Genomic DNA, 6384 nt, shown 5'->3' on the forward strand with positions numbered 1-6384 from the left:
GCAGCAGCAGCCTTAGCGTCCCGTGCCCGTCTCTGGGGTCCACGCTGATAGCCGTGGCTCTCACCCGTCTCTGGAGCTCCTTTAAGCAGCCCAAACTTCACATTTTGAAAGCAAAAAAAAACCCTCTTATCTCTAAGGTAAAGGTCATAAAATTCTTTTTCTTTAAGAAAAAGGAAATTTGGATATTTTCCCCTAGTTTCTTAATTTAGTTGACAAAGATGAGTTCAATCAAATGTCATCACTCTAACCATTGTAAGGACTAAAGTTGGGAATTCTTAGCAACATATTGGATCAATCTCTCCTCCCCTGCACATCTCCATCTAAACACACATACCCTGTGGTGTAAAATTATTGTGCATTTGAATTGTATGCCTTGTTGTAAAGTAGTCCCTTCCTCACATTTTCATAGGCTGAATTACATTATATCTCTACGGTGGGGGATTTCACACTTAGCTAATCCTATGAATTTTCCTCTATTTTATCATTGCCTTATATTATTTGTGGACATGTTTTTTTCCCTTGAATTGTCCATCAAGTTTTTAGTTGTATTTATATCCTTCAAAGCCCAGAGGCTATCTCTGGCCATGGTAGATGCTTAATGAAACTTTGTAAAATAGGTTTTTACTTAGAGCGGAATTTCAATATGAGTTCATATGTGTTTCTGTTCTGCATATTCCACCCCACACTTTGGAAGCCCGCATCCAACTTTAATAAACTAGATCAAATGTTACTGTTGTTCATGTTTCAAACTCAATCTCCAGAAAAGGAACTTATTCAAAATCAATTTATTTCATTGATGTTATGCAATTTGAAACTTATCAAATTAATAAAACAAAGCCCTGAGTTGTAAGAGTTGTGTTATATTGTTACTGTTCAAATATTTGGTGACCCTCCCAGTGGGCCAGTTCTAGAACACCACACCACTCAGATCAGATTTGCCACGTGACTTGCAGTGCCCCTCCCTTTGGAAGGATTGTACATCCCAGTGTGTGACATGCTTTTTAGCCAATGACATGGGTGGAAATGATGAACATTGCTTCTGTGTGGAAGCTTTGAGAGCCAGCAGGGGTATTACTTTGATCTCTCTTCTTTCAGTCAATGAGATATATCAGACAGAGGCTGCTCCGCTAGCTCAGGTTCATCAGTTTGGGTCCAGAGGGATGATGACATGGAACGGAACCACAGCTGACCCATAATGGACATTAAGGTAAGGAATAAATCTTGTTTTTGTAAGCCACGGAGATTTGAGGAGGGGTCATTTTTTCTACCACTGCATGGCTTAGCTTAAGCTGGCTGATCCAAAAGTGTTAAGAGAGTGTTAACAGCTTATGGAAAACCCAAATGAACTTTGTGGCCAACCCAATAGTTGCAAATAAAGACATCAACTCCTTCTAACTTAGAAAAGGAGTTTCTTGGGGAGATGCTGGGTAGCTCTTAGAGGCAAGACTGGAGTGTTGAGTTTGGACAGTGGGCAGGAAAACAGGAATCCAGATCATGAATGGCTTAATTAAGATGCTGTCACTACTATAGGTACTAGATCCTGCCACTGGCATCATCACCACTGCTATTATCTGTGGTCACTGGGTACCAGGGGCCACCACTACCCATGGCAGAATGAACTCTGAGCTGTTCCAGCATCTCCGTGTTGCTTTCCCAAGACTCAGATCTTCAAAGAGAGTATCTGATTGGCCGGAGTATCACATTGGTGGTTAGGATTTCAACCTATGAATTTTGGGGGGATACACACTTTCAGTCTATAGCAAGACAAGTTGTTAAACTCTTTGAATGATAAGTTTTCTATGGAGTCCTTTGCATTTTCTAAGCATATCATCTGTCCTTAATACAGTTTTGTTTCTCCCTTTGCTATCATGATACTTGTTCTTTTATTTCTGTGTGCTAAGACCTTCAGTGCAATGTTGAAGAGACATACTTATCTTTGCTCTGCTTTAAAGGGCATATTACAGATTTTAACTATTAAGAATGAATGATGTTTTGGTATAGGTTTTCAATAGATATTCTTTATGAGGTTAAGAAACTTCCCTTTTATTCCTGCTTTGCTGAGATTGTCACGAATGGTTGTTGAATTTTATTGAATGCATTTTTTTCTTCGTCTATTGATTTGATTGTATGTTTTTTCCCTCTTTCAAACTGTTAATGTTAAACCACCCTTGCATTCCTGAGATACATTTAAATTGTCATAACATATTCAATTCTATTGTTTTGTTTTCTCTTGACTATGAGTCACTTTTTGCTGCTTCTTGGCATGTCTAATTTTTTTTGTTGCATGCTGTGCATTGTGTATAAATGAAACATAAATGGTCTAGATAATATCTTTCACCATTGAGAGTTCCCCCAGTCCTTCATTAGGCAGATAGGGTGAGGGATTTATCACTTTAATCCAATCAGGCATTGAGTTTAGGCTGAGCCTAGCTACAGCTGTGGCCAGCAGCCTGAACTGGCATGGATTATTTATGCCTATGTGGATGGCACTGACAGGAGGATGTGAGAGGAAAGAAGTTGCTTATGTGAGCACAATAGTTGTCTCAGCTTTTACACTGAAAAGGTCAAGAAAGCTGTTGATGGGCATTGGGTACTCAGACGTATGGCAACGGGGAGGTGGGAAGAGCACACTTCAGCATTACTGTCCTGAGTTCTAGGAGCGGCTCAAACTTTTATATGTGTCTGTGGATTTGGAAGGGCTTCTGTCTGAAGGAACGAGTTGGTAAGATAACTGGATTTTAGTCTGGCCCTTACCATTGAAGTCTGAGGCAAAGATTACATTTGGATGTCATAGAAAGTATTTCGAAAGGTTGCTTAAAATTGCTTCATTAAAAAATTTCCACTTACTGCTCAAAAGCATATTGTAACATGGGATTCAAAAATTCAATAAAAATTACCCAGATTTCTACTCCCCTAACAATTCAGCTGTTTTGAGTTTCCTACTTCCTTTCCATTCTTTTTTTTTTTAATAAACACTCATGTGCACAAACACCCATACTAACACACACAAACGTACTATTTACATATCGTAACCATGGTGTGCCTGGGATTTTCCTCCTACTGCCTTTAAAGGTGAAGTTCAGTTTATGACTCACATTCGCCAGGAAATCAGGAAAGGGATCAAATTCCCCACTTCATTCCTGAAGGTTAATGCCTGTGTCATTCTGCCCTCTGTAATTGCCCAGGTTAAGCTATGTTTAGAGTGTGGTAAAGAAAGAGCAGCGCTATTCAACATGTACTTATTACTTTTAAGAGAGCACATTGGATTTAGTTATGGATAGAGAAAAAATTATAATTTCAGTTTTTCCATCAGTGATGAAGATCTTGTAATAGTTTGCATCTTTATTTAGAATTTGAGTGCAGCTACATGCTAGGTTCTTGGTGAACTGCTGTGCCCTCAACCTGCACCAGCCCTGCCCACTGCTACTTGCTCATCATGAGTTACCTCCTCACTCATGCCTTCTTTGGTCCCATCACCCTGTATTCCCACCAGCCGCACCTTGTTTATTTCCTTCAAGGCCCTTAATCCAATTTATAACCACATTTATTTAGTTGCTTATTGAATGTCTCCTCCACTCTTCTGAGCTCTCTTAGGAAAGGGACTGAATCCAATTTATTCAGCAAGGTAAGGTCATATGATATAAACACAGCTGGTGGATAGAGGCAAAAATGAGGGAGGGTACCTGGGGACACCCCTGAATTCCTCCAGTGTCTTGTCTACCCGCTGTAGTCTCAATGCCTGAGAGGTCACATATCTGATTATTTAGATATGTCATTTAATGGTCAAATTGCCGACCATTGAGTCCTGTGTTTTTTCCCTGTATGTGAAAAGTATAATCAATTTAATTTTCTTTCTTTTTTTTCTGGCCGCGCCACGGGCCATGCGGGATCTCAGTTCCCCGACCAGGAGACCAGGGATCAAACCCGCGCCCCCTGCAGTGGAAGCGTGGAGTGTAAGAAGTCCACAGTCAGTTTAATTATAATCAATATTTATTATACCTGAATCTGGGGTCCACTTACTTGTAGCTTTTCATCAGAGACACCAGAGGTGATTTCTTTCAGACTCCAGCTTGAAATGGAGTATTAACTCCCAGTGCTCATAGTAATAAGTAGGTGTTATTTAAGGAAAGGAATCATTAATGCCCAGCAGCCTTGATCTCTTTTTCCTCCTTGAGTGATGCACTAGATGTTTACAGAATATAAAGGCGAAAACCCTAATTAGACGAAGGGGGCCAAAATACGTCAGTTCTTCAATGTTTTTCATCAGTAAACAAGCTCATGGAGCAAGAGTGATAGAGACCATCTATCTAAGTTGTGTCAGCTTGCCAGCCACACACATCCAACAACAAAAATGCCCCAAACTTGCCCTTCAGGGAAAAATCTTTCCACCCACCCTACTCTTGCACTGTCAAATCGATTAGGTAAAGAAGTGGATGGTGGGGACTTCCCTGGTGACGCAGTGGCTAAGAATCCGCCTGCCGATGTAGGGGACATGAGTTCGATCCCTGGTCTGGGAAGATCCCACATACCGTGGAGCAACTAAGCCCATGCACCACAACTACTGAGCCTGCGCTCTAGAGCCCGTGAGCCTCAACTACTGAAGCCTGCGTGCCACAACTACTGAAGCCTGCGCCTAGAGCCCGTGCTCCACAACAGGAGAAGCCACAGCAATAAGAAGCCCACGCACCGCAACTAAGAGTAGCCCTTGCTCGCAGCAATTAGAGAAAGCTCGTGCACAGCAATGAAGACCCAATGCAGCCCAAAATAAATAAAATAAGTAAATTTTTAAAAAAGAAAAAGTGGATGGTGGAAGAGACCAAAATATACAAGTATTCTTAAGAGTCAGCTGGCTAGTGTCCAAGTAAGAGTTATTTCAGAAAAAGTAGCTTTCTGCAATTCTTTCTTCAGGTGCTGACTATGGCTACACTCAGATATGTTTATATGCCTCACTCACATTTTGGAACAGCGTAAGAATCACTTGTAGGACCTTCTTAGGGCCCTTTTTCGAAAACTCTTAGATTTCTCAAGGCTTACTTTAAGTCAAGGTACAATAATTTCGTAAGTGCACCTGTTAATAGCTGGTTGGTATTACCGGTTACAGAGATAAACCCTTACCCCGTCACTCCTTGGCTATGATTATGACACATGATTTTCAGGTAGCATTTCCTTAGTGACCCTATGGAATGCTTGTTGCAATTTAGTCCAATGTATCTGACACTACGTATTTTTATTTTCTTTTGGAAAATTAACTCTAATGTTCTTATATGTTTGTTTTGTTGTGTAGTTTTAATTATGTGTTTTAAAATAAGATAATGAATATCTCTTCCTCCTCCCTATTGTCAATAGGTTTGTATTTTATAAGCCTTTACTCATATTTCCTTGGGGAAATAACCTATATGGATAAGATTCTTTTTAAATTTAATTAATTAATTAATTTTGGCTGCCCCAGGTCTTAGTTGCAACATGTGGGCTTCTTAGTTGCAGCATGTGGACTTCTTAGTTGCGGCATGCATGTGGGATCTAGTTCCCCCCACCAGGGATGGACCCCGGGTCCCCTGCATTGGGAGTGCCCAGTCTTACCCACTGCACCACCAGGGAAGTCCCTAAGATTTTTTTTTTTCTATAAAAGAAAAATTCATTGAAGCTCAAACTAGAACTCAGTCTTTATTACGTGTCCCACTTCCACAAGTATTCTAAAATTGTCTTTTATATTGATACTTGTGACAAACTCTCTCAAATAGAACCGTTCTAGTACTGAATGAAAAGTCTTAAATTAGATTCATTACCTGAAAATGACTCCCTAAAGAGCCAGAGGTTAGTGATTGTGGGCCCAGGAAATAATAAAAGTGAGATCCTTCTCTTGGAAAATAAACAAACTAAATCTGCCCTACAAAATATATTTAGAGAGACTAAAAATCCCTCTTTGGTCTCCAGGAGCCTGTATCGGAAGACCCGTTCGATCAACTCCATGTTTAAAGTGAGGAATTAAGATGAGTTTCCCCAGTACCCCCTTTTCCCACTACTGCTTTTTATTTAGAGAGGACAGAGGCAGTAAAATTTTTAACAAGAGCAAGGAAATTTAAAAAATTTACTCAAAAATCCTGTTATTTCACAGTATCACAGCTGTTCTCATTTTTCATCTACTCGTTTGTCTATTTGCATATTCATTTCTCAACGTAATCACAGCATCCTGTGATTGTGCTTATGCGATCTATTTATTTCCACTTTACGTCAGCCTTTAAAGATAACTATTATTTCGTGCTCTCTCGCGCGGAAACGTAGCCGTAGGACCAGAGGAATAGCCGACCGGAAGAAAAACCGGGATTTAGCTAGAACTGACAGGCACGGAGTGGGTGAGGGCTGGGCGAAGGAGACCTCGAGGCC

This window comes from Neophocaena asiaeorientalis, unplaced genomic scaffold, assembly GCF_003031525.2.
Source record: "Neophocaena asiaeorientalis asiaeorientalis breed wild unplaced genomic scaffold, Neophocaena_asiaeorientalis_V1.1 scaffold668, whole genome shotgun sequence".
Classification (NCBI taxonomy): Eukaryota; Metazoa; Chordata; class Mammalia; order Artiodactyla; family Phocoenidae; genus Neophocaena; species Neophocaena asiaeorientalis.